Source organism: Podarcis erhardii, assembly GCF_964252035.2.
Source record: "Podarcis erhardii genome assembly, chromosome: 16".
NCBI classification, from domain to species: Eukaryota; Metazoa; Chordata; class Lepidosauria; order Squamata; family Lacertidae; genus Podarcis; species Podarcis erhardii.
Window position 1 is genome coordinate 21577952 of NC_138514.1, and position 24092 is coordinate 21602043.

Consider the following 24092-nt stretch of genomic DNA (forward strand, 5'->3'; position numbering starts at 1 on the left):
CAGATGACCTAGTTTTGACCCTACAGGAGCCAGAATCTAGTACGAAAAGGGCATTACAATTGATTCAAGACTTTGGTCGGGTGGCGGGTTTTAAATTAAACAAACAAAAAACTAAGGTATTGGAAAAAAACTTGACAGCTTCAGAGTCAGAAAGGTTTCAGAAAGAGACAGAGTTAAACGTGGTTAAAAAAGTAAAATACCTAGGGGTGAACATAACAGCAAAAAATTTGAATCTATTTAAGGACAATTATGAAAAGTGCTGGTCAGAAATTAAGAGAGATTTAGAAAGTTGGTCAAGACTGAAACTTTCCTTGTTGGGCCGAATTGCTGCTATAAAAATGAATGTATTGCCAAGGATGCTGTTCCTATTTCAGACTTTACAGATTGTGGATAAAGTGGAGTGTTTCGGGAGGTGGCAAAGAGATATCTCTAAATTTGTCTGGCAGGGCAAAAAGCCCAGAATTAAGTTTAAAATATTAACTGATGCTAAAGAAAGAGGGGAGTTTGCCCTGCCGGACTTAAGGTTGTACTATGAATCAGCAGCTTTTTGCTGGCTGAAAGATTGGCTGCTTCTTGAAAACACTGATGTTTTAGATTTGGAAGGATTTAACAATGCTTTTGGATGGCATGCATATCTGTGGTATGACAAGGTTAAGATTCACAAGAACTTCAAGAACCATATTGTAAGGAAAGCAGTGTTTAATGTCTGGACAGAATATAAAGACTTATTAGAAAACAAGACCCCAAGGTGGTTATCACCTATGGAAGCTAAAGCTGTGAAAAGACCCAATATGGAGGTCGAATGGCCTAAATATTGGGAAATTTTAGAAAGAGATGGAGACAATTGGAGATTGCAGAGTTTGGAGAAACTAAAAGATAAAGTGCGAGATTGGTTACATTATGCTCAGATTAAAGAGGCTTTTAAATTGGATAAAAAGTTAGGATTCCAGGTGGAAAAATCGAAACTGGAAACAGAATTGTTAGAACCTAAGACTAAACTACTTTCAAGAATGTATAACTTGCTGCTGAGGTGGAATACACAGGATGAAACGGTTAAATCAGCTATGATAAAGTGGGCACAGGATATTGGGTACAACATTATGTTTGCTGACTGGGAAAAGTTATGGACCACCGGTATGAAGTTCACGGCATGTAATGCCTTGAAAGAAAACATTATGAAAATGATATATAGGTGGTACATGACCCCAGTCAAGCTAGCAAAAATATATCTTCTGTCAGATAATAAGTGTTGGAAATGTAAGGAAACTGAAGGAACGTTCTTTCACCTCTGGTGGACTTGCCCCAGGGTTAAGGCCTTCTGGGAAATGATATATAATGAGCTGAAAAAGGTATTTAAGTATACCTTCCCTAAGAAACCAGAGGCCCTCCTTTTGGGCATTGTTGGCCAGAGGGTGTTAAAGAATGACCGAACATTTTTTATGTATGCAACGACAGCAGCAAGGATACTTGTCGCCAAATATTGGAAAACTCAAGATTTGCCCACGCTGGAAGAATGGCAGATGCAACTGATGGACTACATGGAGCTAGCAGAAATGACTGGCAGAATCTGAGACCTGGGAGAAGAAGCAGTGGAGGAGGATTGGAAGAAATTCAAGGATTATTTACAAAAACACTGTAAACTATATGAGTGTTAAGAAGGATGAGAGATTCGAAAACAACAGGGCATTATAAAGCTAGTTGAAGAGATTATGAGAATGAGTGAATTGTATGAGAATAATAATTTTTGAATAAATATTATGTTAAAATTAGGTATTTAAGATCTAGATAAAATATTCAAAGTTAGGGACAAAATATTGAAAATGTGTATAATAAGAATGGAAATAAGGTGATAAATTGCTGGCTAAAGTTTTATTAATGTGGAATGCAGGAGCGGGAGATGTGAGGAAGTCCAAAAATGAAGAAAAGATGGTTATTACAAGATGTTAAATTTTGTGTTTGTTTCTCTTTGTCTGTTCTTTGTCTATTCTGTTTTCCTTCTTTTTTATTGTATTAACAAAACTCTTAATAAAAATCTTTTTTAAAAAATAAAAAATAAAATGCATCTCTGGGTTATTTGTGGGGCATAGGAATTCATTCTTTTTTTTTTTTCAAAATATAGTCCAGTCCCCCACAAGATCTGAGGGACAGTGGACCGGCTCCCTGCTGAAAAAGTTTGCTGACCCCTGCTCTTCACCATGCAAGGTGTAAATGCTCCCTTTCAGAGTCACAACTCACACCTGTAAAGCACAGAATGCTTTGCAGGCATACGATCCCAGTTTCAATCCTCAGCACCTCCAGTTTAAAAGAATCTAGAAGCATGTGATGGGAAGGACCTCTACTAGAGATGCTTGGCAGGCCAAGAGGCAGTGTTAGACTAGATAGGTGGATCAGCACCCTGGCACAATGGACCTTTTTTGACATCATTTGGACATTTTATAGTGATGGGAACAAGTCACAGTGAGCTTCAAGCTCACTCACACACTTCCCTCTGCTCCTGCAGCACAGTATAAGTAGGAGGTTGGAATGGCTGCAGTCACATATAATACTAAGCCATAGTTGAACATAATGAGGATGGTCTAGGACAGTCTTTTGCAAATTTGGGTGTCCAACTGGTTTTGGACTACAATTTCCATCATCCCTGACCACTGGTCATGCTAGCTAGGGATGATGGGAGTTGTAGTCCAGCATCAGCCAGAGACCCAAGTTTGGGAAACCCTGGTCTAGGAGAAGCACTGCTGTAGGCCTGCATTAAGATCCCTGCTAGAAAGCTGTGCAGAACCTTAGGACGAAAAATTTCCAGCAGTTTAGTTAATAGCATATGTTAGGAGCTTGGATTCTGGAGCAAAGCTTCAACAGATGATACACACACTATGTGTGATGATTCTTCAAGAGCATTTTTAAATGCAGTTGTAGTTGCTTGTTCATGGATTGAGGCTTTTAGGTCCAAGGGCAGAGGCCAAAAGTGGCTCTAAGCCTCTTGAGTAATCACAACAAATACTCTCAAAACACATTGCTTGAGTATATTTCAAGGCTAAGCCATCAAACTTTGCAGTTAAACTAACCCCACTTGAAATCTTACACCTGTATCCAGCTTCTCCCCAGTAAACCAAGAGCGAGTATATTCACAGTACCCACTCTAGAGCTTTGAGGTGATGTAAGATAATTTCTGACATCTCTAATTTCAAACTGATGTAGTAATTAGTCCCTGATTGGAACTACCGCCCCATTCACTTTGTTCTGCTTTTGCATTGAACAAAAGTTACTAAGTGCACTTAGCAGTATGCTGATTCCATTTTTTTCCAGATGTGGTCTCCTCCCAATGCAGAATCAATAGCAGAACTCTTTCCGGTTCTGCTTATTTGTTTAGGCCTTCACACTTCCAATTTCCTGTGCTCTTTCTGTCTTTCCCCTACATTTCAAGAGGAGAAGCAATAGGACATATTTGGAAGGTATCTTCCTCCCTCCTTCCCTTTTACTGCAATGGTTATGGTTAATTAGCAATGCATATATTAATTTATAGTATAGAAATTTAAATAATATGTAATGTAGTGTGATTTTTAAAAGAGAATATTATATTATATGAAAGCAATACTTGCAATTTTAATGCAGAATCACCTAAAAGTGAGGGGTGAGGGATAGATTTGATTGACATTTAAAGGTGAATCTACCCAAGTCACACTTTCTAAAAGATATGAGAACAGAAATACGCCATCTCTTGAAATTTGCACTTCTCTGAATTTTTCAGTGCAGTTCTCCAGCCAAGTAACATGTCCAAAAAAATGTACATACTAGGGTAAAATTTGAATATAAATTCATGTATTATTGAAAATAGCATTTAAAAATGCAGTATATTAGGGAACATTGGACAAAATTGGACAAAAATGTGCACACTAGGCCAAAATATGTACAAAAAATGAATATATTAGGAGAAAATCATGTTGAAATACTGATGAATTTCCATTAGAATTTTTAAAAAGTAATCATAAACTCACTGCAAGAAGTGAAGTTACAGGGAACCAGGCAGAAGGCCTTCTTGGTAGTGGTGCCTTCCCTGCGGAACACCCTCCCTTCAGATGTCAAGGAAATAAACAACTATTTGACTTTTAGAAGGCATCTGAAGGCAGCCCTGTATAGGGAAGTTTTTAAGGATTGATGCTTTTATTATGTTTTTAGATATATTGTAAGTCATCCAGAGTGGTTAGCCAGACTGGTGGAGAATAATAATAATAATAATAATAATAATAATAATAATAATAGCAGTAATAATAGTAATAATAATAATGTGGAAAAGAGGAGAACTGAATTTAAGACTGGAAAAATGAGAAATTCACATGTTTGCCCATCTCTGGATGCTACTCTGTTTTAGTTAATATTGGAATATAGAGTGTAACATGTTTTGTGTAAACCCTGTTTGACTATTTGTTTGTATGTTTTTAATCCCTTACAAATGATTTAACTGCCTTGCCTGATCAGACAAAGGCTTTTTCAGGGTATTGGGAAGATGTGGCCCCCGGATGCTGTTGGACTCCAACTCCCAAAAGCCCTGACCATTGGGCAATGTTGGCTGAATCTGAGTCGGAGTCCCACAATATCCAGAGTTCCCCAGACTGAGGAAGAGTGTGTCATTGGAAAATGCAGCATACTTTTGCTACAAAGCAAGCCAGTGCGCTTGGGTGATTTACACACACAGAGACATTTGCCACCACTGGTACAGTAAGCTATTGTGTAGCTGTGGGATTTCAAATGCACAAAGTAAGGGGCGGGATGTATGCCTATTAATATGAGCAGGTTGGGAAAGAAGAAAATAAAGACTATAACCAGGATATAATGCTCTTAAAGGCTTTCAATAGCCTGGCACTTTGAGACATGAGCAATATAGTGTGGTGTATCTTCTCCCGCACTCCAGCCCACTTCTTCTTTATCCTCCTCAGCCGCTAAATACTACTTAATCCATTCATACGGCTCAGCCTGATTGTTCTCGGTTTGCTGGAGCCATATTGCTCCGCTCTGCGGAGCTCCTCATTTCCCTTGCGTTTTAAGAGCCTGCGTTGTGCTTTCTTTCTCTCTCCTCCTTCCACACTCATGCTGCCTTTGGCTTCTTGTTCGTGAGCATGAGCCTGCTACGGCAGGTGGCCTTTCAACCAGCTTCCTCTGTCCTCCATCAGCTACTACCATCTATGACCAGACTCTACCATTGGGAACACCTTCCTGTGCATGTTGGAACATCACAGTACCTGCTTATGATGCTGATCATCAATTACAAGTTCCAGGCAAGCTCATCTACTGGGTGAATGTTTTTGCTTCCACGAAGAAAGGTTTGATCTGTAGGCATATGTGATTGCAGCAAAAAGGTGCAAATCTGGTTTCCCTTCTGAACTTCTCAAGTTCTGTTACAGCCATATTTTCCATGCAAAAGCTCATCCTCTAGGCAAAGCAGACCTCTTGGCAAATGGTCATAGGTTGCAACTTCGGATGTGACCAGATCCCTTAAGAGGCCTGCTGACTGACAGGTAGGTGGTTAGTGTGCCCATTCACCAGCATGTTCTGTTTATTACTCTGGTGGTTATGTGAATTCAGAGAACATTCCTTTTTTAAAAAAATAACATCTTTGGATTGTATGAATTGCAAATCAATAGATGTTGCATTTATATTCTAACAAGATTTCAAGGAGAAATGGGTAGCCATTCATGGGAAGAGAAAGAGAGTCAGACAGACAGACACAACCTCACAGACAGGCAGGGAAACAAAGCCAGAAAGAGAGAGGAATGAAGAGTGTATGAATCCCAGGCACTGATGATCTCAGCTGCATGAACTGTGCTCAGAATTGTGTTGGGAGCCAATGTAGGTCTTTCAGGACTGGTGTTATATGGTCCCAGCTGCCATTCCCAGTCACCATCTAGCTACCACATTCTGGATTAGTTTGTGAGCACAATTACTCCATTCAGGACCAGGGAGTTCCCCACACCTGCCCAACCCCTATCCCCCAGAAACAGTACTTCTGTCTTTTCAAGATTCAACCTCAATCTGTTAGCCACCATCTATCCACCACCCACCTCCAGACACTTACACAGGACATTCACTGCATTCACTGGTTCTGATTTAAATGAGAGGTAGAGCTGGGTATCATCTGCATACTGATGAACACCCAGCCTAACCCCCCTATTGATCTCACCCAGTGGCTTCATATAGATGTTAAATAGCATGGGGGAGAAGACATAGCCCAGGGGTCCGAACACTCGCCCCCAACACTACTTTCTGGACACGGCCCAGAAGGAAGGAGCAGAAGCACTGCATACGAGTGCCCCCAACTCCCACCCACCCCAAAGTAACAACCCCAGCTCAGTGCCACAACTATATACATGATTGATGCATGTCAGCTCAGTACTACAATGTTAGTTGTCCAGTGCTACATCTAGAATTGCTGACATAATTTAGAGTGATGGAGCTACTTTTGCTTGTATTTAACTGTATATATCTACATCCAGACCTGCTTTACTGAGCCTTATCTTCTGCAACAGTAAACTATCTGAACCTTTCTCTGCTTCTGTGTGGGTATCTCATCTCAGATCACCAACAAAATAGTTTATCTATCTAGACCAGCATAATGTCCTCTAACTGGAGCAGCTTTCCAAGGTCTTGGGAGAGGCCTTTCCATGTGCAGGCATTGGCCATACCTGCACACCCACTTCTGGTCCAGCTACATCTTTACCTGCCCCACACCTGAGGCTATGTATGATGTCAAGTATATGGTAGGTGGGTATGGCTTGGTCAAAAATAGCACCACAGGCCAAACAGGGAGGTCTGGCAGGCCCTATTAGGCCCACAGGCCAGAGGTTCCCTGCCTCTGTTGTAGACTATGGTTCACATAATCCTCTTCTGCCCAAGTGTGGTGCTAAGCACACCATCATATCACAGGGCAGCACAACCAACTTCTGCATATGGGACTTGCATATGGGAAAGGTTTGGAAAAAAGTTGGAACCCCAAGGAACCTGCTGGGTTCCAGTAAGTTCACAGAGAGAATTTGGACCTACAGTTTTAGGAGAACCCTGTAAAGCTTATTGAATCCCAAGAAACCTGCTGGTTTCCAAGAAGTTCACAGAAGGAATTAAGTCCTACAATGTTGGGAATACAGTTCTGAGAAGCCAGTGAATCTCCTGCAAACACAACAAATTGGGGGGGGGGGCTCCAATAAATTCACAGGTGAAACTTTGGCATCTGAACTCTACTCCAACTTAGAGAGTTTTGCTGGCATTCCATCAATGTCTTTCAAACCTTCTCTTCAAAGAATCGGGATGGCTCCCCCCGGCCCCGCCCCATCATTGCTTCCTGTGGGCTTCTGGATGCATTGTTGTGCCTTTAAAACAAAGCAGATGTGGGGGTGGATGGGGCTGGGGGTGGGAAAGCAACATGAAAGCGAAGGTATCTTTTTCTTTCAAGGAAGATTTAAGGCTGTGTATTATTTTCCCCAGACGCTAAAAGGGTTCCACAGGTAACTAGGCATTGAGGAAGCTTTAAAAAAGAATAATAATGTGACAGTAAAAAAAAAAAAAAGCACCAAAAAAGGAGGAAAAACCCTCTTGTGTTAAAATGCACTCAGCAGACCATAATGTCTCCACTTGGAGATGGCACTGCCTATCAATTTAAATATGCATTTTAGAAGCTTTTCCTGCTATACAAAAACAAATATCCCCTGCTGCCGTTGTCCCGAGAAGCTCCATCATTGAAATACATATTATTATGTACCCCTACAGCTCTCCTCATTCCATCTTTTAGAAACATAAAATGGTTTCTTTGAGGCCATCACTTTACTGTTGAGTGTGTTACCTACATAAATGCCTTTATTGCCATACTTAAAGAAGCTATGAATACTTTAGGGTGGGAGTGGGGATAAGGGGCCTGCGGGTGGACAGCAGTGGCTAATAGCATGCCTCTTGGAAGCTTGGAAGCAGGGCATGGGAACAGTGGGGCAAAATAATGTAAGACGAGCCCTGTTCTGTAAGGCTAATGGCCCATCTAGTCCAGTATCCTGTTCCCACAGTGGCCAACCAGGTGCCCACTTTGGGATGTCCACAAGGAGGACCCAAGCATAAGAGGACTCTCCCCTCCTGTGGATTCCAGCAGCTGATATTCAGAAGCATTACTGACTCTGACCATGGATGCAAAATATAGCCAGCATGGCTAATAGCCATCAATAACCCTCACCTCCAGTGCTACCTTTTTGGACTAGTTCTAAGTAAGAAAGCAAGGGCAAATGGGGGCTGGCTGAGGGTGGTGGGGCAGACCCCATTTGCCTTTATGGACCAGTCTCCACTGTCTGAAGTCAATGGGTCTGGGCCTGATTTCACCATAAGAACATAAAAAGAGCCTGCAGTGGCCAATCTAGTCCAGCAACCTGTTTTCACAGTGGCCAACCTGATGTCCATGGGAGACCCACAAGCAGGACTGGAGCACAAGAGCACCCTCCCCTCTTTGCAGCATTCCTTGGCTATTACATGTCCCCCAGCACTAAGGATTCAAGGTGCTTGTTCTGATCTATAAAAACTCACACAGCTTGTGAATCCAGTACCTAAAGAAGGTATGGGAAACCTACAGCCCTCCAGATGTGGTTGGACTCTACCTGCTGCCAGCCAGCATGGCCAATGGTCATAGATTATGGGTTGGCAAACTAAGGCCCAGGGGCCAGATCCGGCCCAATCACTTTCTAAATCCAGCCTGCGGACGGTCTGGGAATCAGCATGTTTTTACATGAGTAGAATGTGTGCTTTTATTTAAAATGCATCTCTGGGTTATTTGTGGGGCATAGGAATTCGTTCATCCCCCCCAAAAAAAATATAGTTCTGCCCCCCACAAGGTCTGAGGGACAGTGGACCAGCCTCCTGCTCAAAAAGTTTGCTGACCCCTGTCATAGATGATGGGAACTGTAACCCAGCTTGGGCACTGAGATCATCCAGAGGAGTGCGGTTAATTGCCCCGTGTTACAGAGTCCTGACCAGTCTCTGCTACAAATTGGGCATTTAGTGTTGCCAGTCACATGCTGCTAAACACTCTCCCAGTAGAGATTTGGAAGGTTTAGTGTCTTAAAGACCTTTTTTTTATGTTGACAGGCCTTTTCAGATGTTTTATTATTGTGGGTTGGTTGTTGTTGTTGTTTTAAGATTAGCCAGTCACTTCAATGGCCATAGAACTATGGACTTGGAAAGAAGCTTAAGGGTCATCCAGTCCAATCCCCTACAATGCAGGAACCACAGCTAAAGAATCCCTGGCAGATGGTCATCCAGTCTCTGTTTAAAGACCTCCAACAAAGGACAGCCCACCACTTTGCAAGGTAGTGCTTTCTGCTGTTGAACAGCTCCAAGCATCAGAAAGTTCTTCCTGGTGTTTAGTTGGAATCTCCTTTCCTGTATTTTGAATCTACTGGTTTTGGCCCTACCCCCTGGAGCAGCAGAAAACAAGCTTGCTCCATCTTCAATGTGACAATGCTTCAGATATTTGAAGATGCTTATCATACCACCTCTCAGTATTCTCCGATCATCTGTATTGTGTTTTAAATGCGTTTTATAGTTTATTGTTGTAAACCACCCCAATATTTCATTATATGCAAGTATAGAAATTCTGTTATAAAGGAAATAAATCAATCTGGAAGGCCACAGATTTCATAACCCTAACCTAAAGGAACGTGTCATCTCATATGTCCCTCTGCATACCTTAAGATAATCAACTTAGGGCATTTCTAAGTATGGAGAGTTATAATAGGAGAGATGATCTTTTCAGTGGTGGCCCCACGGTTGTAAAGCACTCTTCTGAGACAGGCCTACATTATCATCTTTTCAGTATAAGGCACATACTGTTTTTGTTCACCCAGGCCTTTTGCCATCATTTATGATATTTAACATCTTACAGCTGATACAGAACAGAGTTTAGTCTCTAACTTTGACAGTGTTTTCATCTTTACCACAACATTTTCATTGCATCCCTTTTTATGTCTGCCAGGCTGCCTATTTGCTGCTGATGCTATTTCATCTGCTTTGATATGTTATTGTATTTGATCTGTGCTGCCTGTGTGAACTCAAGCACTAGGTTTAGGCAACTTATACATGTAAGCAATAAGCAAGCACATTAAATAAAAGTATGCTGCCTCTGAATGTGGAGGCTGTATTTACTTATCATGGCTAATTGATATAGCTATCTTCCATGTCGAACTATATCATGTGGCAGTGAGTTCTGTAAGCTAACTATGGGGTATGCAAAAGAGTGTGTCCCCACCCCACTCTGTCCTTGATGTCTGACAGAATTTTAACATGTGCTGCTTCCCCCAAAGGCTGTGCCTTGATGCTGTGAAAACCTCCACCAATTACAGGCAAAAGTGGGCGGAGCAACAAATACAAAATTTCACCTGTGTACAGCATTTATTTATCCATGTTGTTGCATTTTTTTCTTCAAGAAGCTGAAGAAGGTGGTGTACAGGACTCTCTTCCCTTCCTCATTTATTCCCCACAACAACCACCTGTTGAGGTAGGTTAGGCTGAGAGTCATGGACTTGCCTCGAGGCAAACTTCATGGCTGCATGGGGATTTGAACCTTGGTTTTCCAAGTCCCAGTTTGACACCCTAACCACTATGCCACGCTGTCTCCCTGCAATGCACAGTTTTTCTGTCCTCCATGCACTCAGCAAGGGTCATTATCACAGATCAAGGACACATTCCAGCCAGTCAAAAAAGCTCAAGGTATGAAGCAGGTGAGGAATGGAGTCTGGCTGGGGGATGACACCCAATGACTATCTAGAGAAGCCTGGGGGGTTGCATTTGGCCCTCAGGCTTGAGGTTCCCCTCCCCTGCTTTGAAAGACACTCAGGGAAGGAGAGGGGAAGAGAGCTTCCCACAAGTGCAGCTTTTCTCATCACTGCATTAGAACGAGGAGAAGAGCCACACCTGGTATAATTCCCACCTCCATATTATGCTTGGTTAATGCTCAAGGAGCAGCCATGAGGGAATGAGGAGTGGTATGACTGATCCTACACATACTGCTTTGACCAAGCAGGCATTAAATAAAATATAGGCTGAGATGGGTTTGGTTCCAGGGCTGACCCTGTTCACTATTTGAGGTAGACCAAGAAATAATGCCTCACCCACTCACAAAAGCAACCTGACTAGGAAGCTAGAAAACCATCAGAAGAAATGCTATCTTCTAGAAGAAGAAATGTGCACAGGACTGAATGGTTGAAAAGAGGTGATGAATGATGGGCCAGAGACTCTAAAAAAGACAGCACACAACAGGGGAAGACTACCGAACTCTTGGTATATGGACGTTTTTTTTCTGAGGCGCTGCACCTTCAGACTACAACAAATTGCAGAGTTATCAGGTGAGAGGAAGAAATGGTAGTAGGTCTGGGTCCCTCTGGAGAGGTTTTTCTGTGAGGCATTATAGCAGAGGTGGGGAAATTCAGCTGTAGCAGGTGAAATTTAGCCCCAGTCCTCTCTGTCTCACCCTTGAGACCTTCCACAGACTGCACCCCTTCCCAGCCCTGATTTGAAGGCTTTCCATTGGGCTGAAATGCCACTGAGCTCTTGCTTGCCTGGATGGAGCGTGTTTGTGTAGGGGTGAATGTGTGTAGAAACTAGCCTGCTGCACAAATGTAATATTTACCTTCATTGCCCCGCCTACTTTGCCCAGCACTGGAATATGGCCCCTGGAAGGTTGTACAGAAGGGAATGTGGCCCTTGGGCTGATAAAAGTTTCCCAGTCCTCTGTTAGATTTTCATGGTGGGCAGAAGCACAAAGCTTGGTGCTGCCACCTTCTCTCACAGCCAGTTGCAGACTCTACCCTCTGAGGAAAAACATGTACCACCCACCACCTAAATATGAAGATGACCACCTCACATAGGCTAGGCCTCACTTTATTGCCCTTTGTCTGAGCTCCTGTCTACACACCAGGCACAATGATCACCTTGGATCTTCTCTTTTTTCTTCTCCCTTTTTCTGTAGCTTCAGTTTTATTAGTGTTTCCTCAGAGAGGTCTTTTTTTTCTTTTTAAGAAAACTCATTTTGTTCTTTAAGTTGTTTCTTTCTGTATTTCTCCCAGATGTTTTACTCTAAGGCAGGGTTTAACAATGTGTGCCCTACACATGTGGTTGGACTGCAACCCCCAACATCCCTGATCATGGGCTATGTTTGCAGGGACTGATGGGAGTTGGAGTCCAGCAACATGAAACAGTTCATGCTGCTGACCAGGCATAGGCAACCTTAGCCCACCAGATATTTTGGGACTACAATTCCCATGATCCCTAGCTAACAGGACTAGTAGTAAATGATGGGAATTGTCCCCAAACATCTGGTGGGCCGAGGTTGCCTATGCCTGCTGTTGACAGTCCCTGCCCAAGCAGTAACTGTTGAGGTCAGCTTGACATTTTACTTTAAAAGAAACTAGCTGGATCTAAACAAAAGAAAATTTAAAAACCCAAACAAAAAAACAACAACCTCCTGCCCAAAAACCAAGTCAACAAATTGATAGTGAAAGTTGGCAAAGAACTATGCCTGTCTGCCTGGAAGTTGCTGCTTTCAGCGGCTTCTAAAATGTCTCCAAAGCAAAAGAATCTGCTATGGTTCTTTTCTCTCTGGATACACAGGTACCTCAGATTTCTCTAAAAGGGTGGACAGCTGCCTCAGGTGATCTCTCATTTCTGATAAACCTCTCCTCATACTGCCATGATTTGCTTCTTTTGAAATAGAAATGCATGGTTTATAGCACACATGCCCTTGAAACCAGGCTTTGCAAACCACAATTGATTCTGGTTTTCAATCCTAGTTTGGCTGGCTTGTGCAAACCATACTTTGATGGTTTGGATGCAACAGGAAACTATGGTTTAGCCAAACCAGGAAGTTTTTTTTTTTTTTTTAGACTTACTTTACTTTATATTTTATTCTTTTGTCGAGACTTCCGGAGGCGGCGCGAACGGTAATGGCGGTCCTCTTCCACTAGTGAGGAGGAAGCTCCGCGGAAAAGGGTCGTCCGCTACGGCGAAGCGGAGACCCACTTTGGAAACCCACAGGCAGCAAGAGCCTGTGGTCTTGAGACTCGGTGGGCGCCAGAAGCGACCCCCAAAGCGCTGAAGGAACTCCGTAAGGGGCTCCGGAACGTGGAGGGGGTAGTGGCGCTGTGAGTCGTTTCGCAATCCGCGGAGTGAAGCCGCGCTGCTGCTGGTGGTGAGCGCTGACCTCTCTTCCTGGAAACTTTTGATTCGGAAAAGCAACAACCCGTGAGTAAAGAAGGACTTTATAAAATTTGAGACTAAAATTAGGAAATTTGGCTGAAAGCGGAGCGACGTAATACAGGAAGTCCGTCTTCCGCTGTCACTGAATTTCAAAGCAAAGAGCTGGAGGAGTGGAGGCAAAGAAAGAATTTTTAACTTAACTGATCTGAGCACCCACTGAACTTTCTTTTAAGTAAAATAAGGACTTTAAGCACTTGATTTCTTGCTTCCTATTTGCATTGTGATACCTTTCTTCTGTTGGAACTACAATCTGAGTAAGAAACCCAGGGGCTGGAGCTGCCTGAGTAACTGAGCAGTCAGTTTGCAGATTTGGCTACTGTGAATTAAAATTTGCAACAGTCTGAGGGAGTTTGGACTTGCTACTTTGAAGCATCATTTGAAACACCAGTATGCACTGTATGAAACAATGTGGCTGCTAACACTAACACTAACTCTGCTTAAAACCTGTTATTGAAGGTTCCTGGACATTAAACTTGATTTTAACAATTTTACCAGAATTGATTTCTTCCCTAAAGACATTTTAAACTCCCCCTAGAGGATTTGGGATTTACAGCAGTGACATTATTTTCCTTTCCTTTTCCTGGCCTCCTGTTTGACTGTTACCATCTGGGCTGCTGCTTTCTCATGGGAACAACTCAGCTTGACCTTGACTTTTAGATAACTTTGGAATGAGTGGCGCAAGAAAGAGGGGAAGAACTAGACAAACAACCTTAACAACTTTAACCTCAGCCTCACAGACATGCAGATCATCTGTACCTACTTTGCCTTCAGAGGAAGAAGCTGATTCTCTGCCACACGCAGGGGAGGGAGAAACTGAGCAATCACAATTGGAAGATATGGCCTCAGGAGCAACTGCTTCTATTTTAGAGAAAATTTATGAAAAATTGGAATCTTTGGATAAGAGAGTGGAATCTCTGGATAAGAAAGCTGATGAGCAAACAGCTAAAATTGATCAAAACACAGAATGTCTAAATAGATTAACTGGACAAGTATCACAGAACGTGCAAGCAATTGGACAACTGACGGAGGCCACAGTAGAAAATCGGAAATTGGCTGAGGATGCTAGCCAAAGACTTGGAAATTTAGAACAAGAGGTAAGACCACTCTGCAAACAAGTAGGTGAACACCAGACCTATCTTTCTATGATAGAACTGCGGAACAGGGAGAGTAACCTAAGGATAAGGTCGATACCAGAAGCGGAAGAAGGCAACTTAGCTGAGTTTTTGCCTAAAGGATTTTCCAAGTTTTGGAACTTAGAGGAAAAGGACTTTAAAATTGTATCAGCTTTCAGGCTTGGAAGACTTGCAAAGAAAGAGAAGCCCAGAGACTGTTTGATAACATTGAGATCAAAGGAGGAAAGGGATAAGATTTTGGGCCTACACTACGATAAGTCACTGGACATTCTGGACAGAAGAATTGAAATTTACAAGGACATTCCTAAACAACTGTTGGACCTTAGATCTGCCTATTTTGAATTGGTCAGATTGCTGAGGAGCAACTCAATCATCTTTAGGTGGGAATTTCCCCAAGGACTATCCTTTACCTTCAGAGGGAAGAAGGTTAAAATTAGAACATTGGAAGATAGAGATAAATTTCTGACTGCATACGGAGAGGACCTTCAAAAAGGAATTGATTTACCCTCTGGGCCTGGAGCACCGGCGGTACCTGCACCCTTGGAACCTGAAGACCCAGCGAACAAGATACCACCCCCAGGAAAATAACCAGATTTATTCAGGATGTCTCTGCAACTCTTGAGCTGGAATATAAATGGCTGTAACATCCCAGAAAAAAGGAGGAAAATATTTCATATATTAAAAAAAGAACAATTGGACATTATTTGCTTACAAGAAACACATGTGACTAGGCTCCATAGAAAAGTGCTAATAAATAAAAGACTTGGCCAGGAATTTATATCTTCGGACAGAGTAAAGAAGAGAGGTGTGGTGATATATGCAAAAGAGAGCCTGTCACCTAAATTTTTATTTAAAGATGAACATGGAAGAATTTTGGCAATTGAGATACAGCATCAAGGAGAGAAGCTTTTGATATTAGGAATCTATGTACCAAACGAGGGGAAATCGGAATTCTATAAGAAGCTGCATGAGACTATGCTGGACTATCTGGATTACAACAACATCATTATGATGGGAGATATGAATGGGGTCGTATCAACTAACATGGATAAGTCACAAAGCCAAAATGTTACAAAAGACGGCAGACTACCAAAGACCTTTTTTGAAATGACAGACAATATGGACTTGATTGACATTTGGAGAACAAAGAACCCCTTGGGAAGAGAGGGAACATTTTTCTCTGAAGCCCAGCTGACTTGGACAAGAATCGACCAAATATGGATATCTAGAGGTCTGGCACCCAAGGTCAGAAAGGTTGAAATCTGCCCAAAGACCTGCTCCGACCATAATGCAGTAAAGATGGACATGACACTACTACCAACCGGCTCCTTTAGATGGAAGATGAATGACAATTTGTTTAGAGATCAGGAGACTAGTAAGAAGGCCCAAAAAGCTTTGAAAGACTACTTTGAGATAAATATGAACACTACGGTGGAAAAAAGAATCATCTGGGACGCAAGCAAGGCTGTGATGAGGGGGTTTTTGATACAACAGAATGCTGTAAAGAAAAGGACACAAAATGAGAGGAAAGATAAGATCTTGGAGAAAATTAAAGAATTAGAGAAGAAGTTAAGATTAAACCCGAAGTCACAGCCGACTCTGAGAGAAATTAAACTTTATCAAGCACAATACTCTAAATTGATAAACCAGGAAATAGAGTGGAGGATTAAATTAATGAAACAAAAAACTTTTGAATCAGCAAATAAATGTGGAAAACTGCTAGCTTGGCAGCTGAAGAGGAGACAAAAATTAAATACAGTTACAAATTTAGAGATTGGAGGAAGAAATATTCAGAACCCTGTGGATATTAGAAAGTGTTTCCAGAGATACTTCAAAAAATTATATACTCAAGGGCCGCAAGATGAGGTTGAGATTAAACAATTTTTGGAAAAAAATGGACTACCAAAATTGTCACAAGAAAATAGATCAATCCTGAATTGTAAAATAACACGACAAGAGATTGAACAAGCCATTCAGAACATGCAATTGGGCAAATCTCCAGGGCCAGATGGGCTGACCTCCAAGTATTATAAGACATTAAAAGACTATTTGATACAACCACTGATGGAGGTTAGCAATGAAATTATGGAGGGGAAGAGGGTGCCGGAAACGTGGAAGGAAGCTTTTATCACATTGATACCAAAATCGGAAGCTGAAAAGACACAACTTAAGAACTATCGTCCCATCTCTCTTTTAAATGTGGATTACAAAATATTTGCAGACATTTTGGCAAGTAGACTTAAAAAAGTTTTAAATGAAGTAATTCACAAGGACCAGGCAGGCTTTTTCCCAGGTAGACACTTGTTTGCTAATACAAGGAACATTATTGACATCTTGGAACTTCTGCAAACAGATATAAATACAAAAGCAGTGTTAATTTTTATAGATGCAGAGAAGGCCTTTGACAATATCTCCTGGAAATTTAAGAAGGGAAATTTAAAAGAAATGGGAGTGGGACAGGGTTTTGAGAATGGGATTGACGCAATATATTCAGAACAAAAGGCTAAACTGATTGTTAACAATGTGGTTACAGAAGAGTTTAAAATCGAAAAAGGAACACGACAAGGCTGCCCTATTTCCCCTTTGCTATTTATTTCGGTTCTGGAGGTGCTCTTGAATATGATTAGAGGGGACCGGTTGGTGGAAGGAATTCAGGTCGGAGCGAAACAATATAAACTTAAAGCTTTTGCAGATGACCTAGTTTTGACCCTGCAGGAGCCAGAATCTAGTACGAAAAGAGTAGTACAACTGATTCAAGACTTTGGTCGGGTGGCGGGATTTAAATTAAACAAACAGAAAACCAAGGTATTGGAAAAAAATTTGACAGATACAGAGTCAGAACGGTTTCAGAGAGAGACAGAATTAAATGTGGTTAAAAAAGTAAAGTACCTAGGGCTAAACATAACAGCAAAAAATCTGAGTCTATTTAAGGACAACTATGAAAAATGTTGGTCAGAAATTAAGAGAGACTTAGACAGTTGGACAAAATTGAAACTTTCTTTGTTAGGCCGAATTGCTGCTATTAAGATGACTGTATTGCCAAAAATGTTGTTTTTGTTCCAAACACTACAGATTGTGGACAAGACGGAGTGCTTCCGGAAGTGGCAGAGAGACATCTCTAAATTCGTCTGGCAGGGCAAAAAGCCCAGAATTAAGTTTAAGATATTAACTGATGCGAAAGAAAGAGGGGGCTTTGCCCTGCCAGACCTAAAGTTGTACTATGAGGCCGCAGCTTTCTGCTGGCTAAAAGACTGGCTACTTCTCAAAGACACTGACGTACTGGATCTGGAAGGTTTTAACAATGCTTTTGGTTGGCATGCATACTTATGGTATGACAAGGTTAAGATCAATAAGGCCTTTAAGAACCATATTGTCAGAAAAGCAGTGTTTAATGTCTGGACAAAATATAAAGACTTATTGGAAAACAAAACTCCAAGGTGGCTATCACCTCTGGAAGCTAAGGCCCAAAAAAGACCCAATATGGAGACCAAATGGCCAAAGTATTGGGAAATATTAGAAAAAGATGGAGACAATTGGAAATTGCAGAGTTTGGAGAAAATGAAAGATAAAGTGCGAGACTGGTTACACTACGCTCAGATTAAAGAAGTTTTTAAAAATGACAAAAAGTTAGGGTTCCAGGTGGAGAAATCGAAATTGGAAACTGAACTGTTAGAACCTAAGACTAAATTACTTTCAAGAATGTATAACTTGCTGTTAAAATGGAATACACAAGATGAAATGGTTAAATCGGCTATGATAAAGTGGGCACAGGACATTGGTTATAATATCATGTTTGAGGACTGGGAAAGGTTGTGGACCACTGGGTTGAACTTCACTGCATGTAATGCTTTGAAGGAAAATGTAATGAAAATGATATATAGATGGTACATGACCCCAGTTAAACTTGCCAAAATATACCATTTGTCCGATAACAAATGCTGGAAATGTAAAGGAAACGAAGGAACATTCTTTCACCTCTGGTGGACCTGTCCTAAAGTGAAGGCCTTTTGGGAAATGATATATAATGAGCTGAAAAAGGTATTTAAGTATACCTTCTCTAAGAAACCAGAGGCCTTCCTTCTGGGTATTGTCGGCCAGAGGGTGATAAAGAAGGACAGAACTTTTTTCCTGTATGCAACAACGGCAGCAAGGATACTCATCGCTAAGCATTGGAAAACTCAAGATCTACCCACACTGGAAGAATGGCAGATGCAACTGATAGACTATATGGAACTAGCTGAGATGACTGGCAGAATCCGAGACCTGGGAGAGGAGAGGGTTGAAGAAGATTGGAAGAAATGTAAGATTTACTTACAAAAATATTGTAATTTGGTTGAATGTTAAGGAGGATGCTAGATCATAAACAACTGTGCACCATTAAATTAGATGGAATCAGGATGATAAATGAGATCGAGGGAAATATAAACTTTTTGGAGAATTATTGGATTATATTTAAATGAGCGGGACACAAGAATGTAAACAAGATGATAAATTGCTGGTAAAAATTTATAACGATGTAAGTGGGAGCGGGAGACGCGAGGGAGTCCAAAGAAGCCTTGAAACTATGTTATGATATATGTTATATTGTTTATTATTTTTGCATTTGTATTGGAAAACCTTAATAAACATTTTTTAAAAAATATATATATATATTTTATTCTTTTGTCAGCAACCACTTGCACCACAATAGTTTCAGGGATGTTACTAATAAATCTGACTGTGGGAGGGGAGGGGTTTACATGCAATGTAGAGGTTCAAAAGAATTCATTTATTTCCACCTGTCTCTTAGTTATACTCTTTTAGAAAGAGGTCAAGATTCAGCAGGAGGGCTGGGTGGAAGGATTGTTAGTTTATTACAATCAGAGTTTTATACAACTGATTAATAGGGTCATACTGCTTCGCCCATTCCTTATCTCTGTTGGAATTATGGAATTATGCAACTGTTCTCATTATACATTATTTGTATTGTATTGTATTGTTTTATATTTTTATTGAAGTAAACCACTCTGGGGACCTCTTGACTCTGGTGGCTTATGACATGGAAACCATTTAAAATCATGCAAGAACATTAGAAAAGCCTGCTGGATCAGGCCAATAACCCATGCAGCCAACATGCAATTCTCACAGTGGCCCACCAGATGCTTCAAAGTGAAACCTGCAATCAGGACTCAAGCAGAAGAGCACTCTCCCCTTCTGCAGTTTCCATCAACTGGTATTCAGAAGCGTTATACTTCTGCGTGAAGAAGTGCTCTCTTTGGCCTGTCTTCCAACATTCAGCTTCATTGGATGTCCACAAGTTCTAGTGTTGTGACAGGAGATACACTTTTCTCTATCCACTTTCTTCATGTCATCGTGTCATCTCTTACTCACCTTTTCTTCCACATGCTGCAACCTTTCCTCCTAGCAGAGTTGCTCCACCCCCTTGATTCTTTTAGTTGTTCTATCTGAACCTTTTCCAACTCTACAGTAGCCTTTCTGAGGTGAGGCAACCAGAACTGTATACACTATTCTGAATGTGCTTGTAGCATAGACTTGCATAACGGCATTAAGATACAGCCAGTTTTATTTTCAATTATTTTCCTAATGATCCCTAGCATGGGGTTTGCCTTTTTGACAGCTGCCGCTGGGTTAGCATCTTCATTGAGCTATCTACTATAACCTCAAGATCTCGTTCCTGGACACAGTTCAGACCCTATGTGAAATTCAGATATATATATTTTTGGGGAGGTCATCACTGTACACTAGCATACATTGAATTGCATTTGCCATTTTACTGCCCATTCACTCAATTTAGAGAGGTCCTTTTGGAGCTCTTCACAAGATTTTTTAGCTTTCAAGGACCTGATATAACATAGCCATAGTCACATATAAAACAACATAGTTACAGTCATAATAACAGAAGTGAAATATTACAGTTCTCTATCATTAATTCCTTTTACAATATCATAGCTAACCATGTCACCAAGACCCCTCACCACGAGTAATCCTGGACGATAACAACAACAAAATTAAAAGACCAGCTAAGAAATAAGAAAGTAGAACCCCACTTGTATATATCAAGAGAGAGAGCCTCATAGTTGTGGGGCCACCACAGAAGGCCATGTCCTTCATAATGTGTTATCCTGCCTCCCCCTAAACTTCTGGAGGGCGGTACTCTCCCTGAGTGTGGGTGTTCCCAATGTGGCACCTGTGGATGTAATCACACCTAGGTGACCATGAAGCCTCTGAGGTCCCTCCTCACTGCCTCCTTGGTCATAAGGTGGTGAGAGTGGTTAACCTTTTCTCTCTTGAGCACTACATGCAGCTGAATGGTAAAGGTAAAGTGACCCCTGACCATTAGGTCCAGTCATGGCCGACTCGGGGGTTGTGGCGCTCATCTCATTTTAGTGGTCGAGGGAGCCGGTGTATAGCTTCTGGGTCATGTGTTGTGTTGTGTTGAACTTTTGTACTGTTTTATTGTTGTTAGCTGCCCTGAGCCCGGCTTCGGCTGGAGAGGGTGGAATATAAATAAAATTTATATAATTTATTATTATTATTATTATTATTATTATTATTATTATTATTATGTGGCCAGCATGACTAAGCCGCTTCTGGTGAACCAGAGCAGCACATGGAAACGCCGTTTACCTTCCGGCCAGAGCAGTACCTATTTATCTACTTGCACTTTGACTTGCTTTTGAACTCCTAGGTATGCAGGAGTAGGGACCGAGCAACGGGAGCTCACCCCGTTGCGGGGATTCAAACCACTGACCTTCTGATCGGCAAGTCCCAGGATCTGTGGTTTAACCCACAGTGCCACCTGTGTCCCTACAGCTGAATGAGAAAGTTGGAAAAGCGTTGCTCTTTCCCACTTCCTCTTTCACATCTCTGGGTTTTTCAAGGCTCAGATTAATTCTATTCAATCTGACTTTTACCCAGATACCTTGGAAAACTGAAATGTGTGCATGTTGTGCACACATGTCAGCTTTGGCACTTGGTGTGTGTGTGTTCATCTGGGAGAGAGAAGTGACTAGACAGGTTGCTGTCCATGGAACTCACTCAAAAATCCAAACATGCCCATGAGCCTAAAGAGGTTGGTGTGTAACTCTGTCTTTTAACTCTCTACTCTTCATGTGCTGAATCCAGTTAATGCTTAGCATAGTTGTAAGCATGTTCAAAGTATGTTCAAAGTGGAGTTAACCTCCCCCTAAGGAATAGCAGAGGCTGATCTTTGCTAGCAAGCAGCTGGAAGACGGGCGCACTCTGTCTGACTACAGCATCCAGAAGGAATTCATCCTTGCACCTGGTTCTGCGTTTAAGGGGTGGCATTTAAACTTGCTACTTACAACCACCCAAGTAAACCTCATTGCACTTTGTTTCATTAAAGCTGTTGCATCCTCCCCCCCCCCCAAAAAAAGGAATATGAGAATCTGATTTTTTGTAACCTTGTCAGACTACTAATCTACCTGCTAATTGATCTCTTTTTTAAAAAAATGGAACTTTTTGTGCACGAAACATACGTTCTACTATTTAATTGATTAGCTACTGCATTTGTTTATTTAATTAAAGTTTATACGCTGCTTGATTGTAAAAGTTTTCATAGTCACTTACAAAGAAAAATAATTAAAAATGTATATACTTGTAGTTATATTGATTACCATTTTAAAATAATACAAAGAAAAGGGAACAATATGAAATGCAAATTTTAAGCTATCTGGGCCATCCCTTAGTATAGGGACCTGTGACCCCTGTGACCCCCCTCCGAGCATGTTGGAATCCCACCACTTATCAGCTCCAGCCAGCAGAGGGATGAGAGATGATGGGAGTGGTACCTCAACAATTGCTGGAGGGCCACAGGTTCCACAGGCCTGCCCTAGTATGTTCATTTACAGCTGTAGTCAGAAGTCTAAGAAGTTATAAAGTATACATAGAGTTATGGAGATTTCTGATGGTAATGAAGAGAGTTTGCGGTTGGAATGGGAGACAACTACACCATTTCCTCACTGATGGTCTTTCTCCTCTGTACCACAATGTGTCATATGCAAATAATGCACAGAGAGGTGTCTGCAGAACATATTTCTCCAGGTGAATTAGGCAAGCATCATCTATTGGGATTGGGGGTGGTCTATAAATTTGGTGCAGGTGCCTAGGAATTTGAATGTTTACTCAAGCAAGGCAGGGCGTGCATTTAAAGATGTTGCTATAGCTTCTCTCTCTCTCTCTCTCTCCTCCATCCAATCATGCATTTAAATTTGGGTCCTGCAACCCATGCTGAGCCTTGATCCAGGCACTCTTTGCAATTTTAAAATGGTTTCTACTAATTAGCCTAACTCAATCAGGAGCATCGAGTAGGGAGCGATGATATCTGTGACTGTATAAAATTGAATTATGCTGAAATAGTTTGCAAGCTTGAAAACCACATGTAATGTCTTCATCGGGCATAGGGGAATCTATGCAAACTAGAAAACAAATAGACTTGTTTACTGCACTTTTAAAAGCAATTGATTTTGTATTAATATATATTGTTTGGTCACTCTGTGGATACATTACAGGATAATTTTTCAACACTGCATTATATTCTAGATATTCATTATATTCTTGAAGGAGGAAATGACCACCTTCAAGGAACATGCTATGTTAAAAAATATTTCCTTTGACTACTGACTGAATTTCAGTTTATTATTAGGACTTCTCCACAAGTGATAGTTTCCCAGTATGGATGTCACCAGAAACTGTGGTTTAACAGCAAAGTGTCTTGCTCAGCATGCTAGGGCCTTTCTGATACCCAGGGTGTTCAGCTGCTATGTTCAATGAGTACATAATATGTTTCTGTGTACACAATATTTAGGCTGTACAAATCAGCAGGTGTATACTCTTTCACACAAACCCTTGTACATGTGTAGAGATGGCTCGTGCTTTTGTTCAGTGTAACATGTGAAGTAGCCTATGGAGTAGCTAATACAGTTCAGTGTTGAGCAAAACAAATCATCTAAAAGGGGCTGCTTCTGCCTACAGAAAATGTAAAAGAGACGGAGACCGTCTGTAGGCAGCTATTAACAGTCCTTTGCTACCCTTAAAATATCTGCTGGTTATACGTACTGTATGTTTCTCCAGCCATCTGATATATGCTTGTTCACCACTTGGGTACAGCTCCCTGGATTTCTCCTTTCTCCTCCGTGGGATTTATGCACTCCCAACGCTGATGCTTGCAAAACACTCCATTCAATTGTATATTTGACTGAGTTGCTGGTGGCAAGATGGAAAGCTGGTCAAATAGTGGGTAACTGGCACACAGTCTGCATCCTAACATGCCTGGCAGATTGTCAGCGGCAGCATCAGCATCAACAAGTTGCATTTCCCTCTGTGGCATCTAACTGCAAGGAGCATCCCCAAACCCCTCTGCCTGCCTGCCTGCCTGCCTGCCTGTGTGTGAGAGAGAGTGAGAGGGAAGGAGGGTGGGTGGCAGGAAGGAGCTCAGAGCTACAGGGAGAAATAAACAAGCATCCAATCCATGGCACTGACAAGAGTCTGCTTCCTTTCTCCCTTTCAAAGCCGCTGACCCAAGACCTCAGCCTGGCCAAAGGCTCTGTGTCCCCCGACACACTTCCCTCTCTTTCCCCGTGCCCTGCACTGGGGTAGATCTGGAAGTAGGGGAGGGCACAGTAAGGGGCACCAAAGGGAGCAGTTGGCAGTGCCGTTTAACTCCCCACA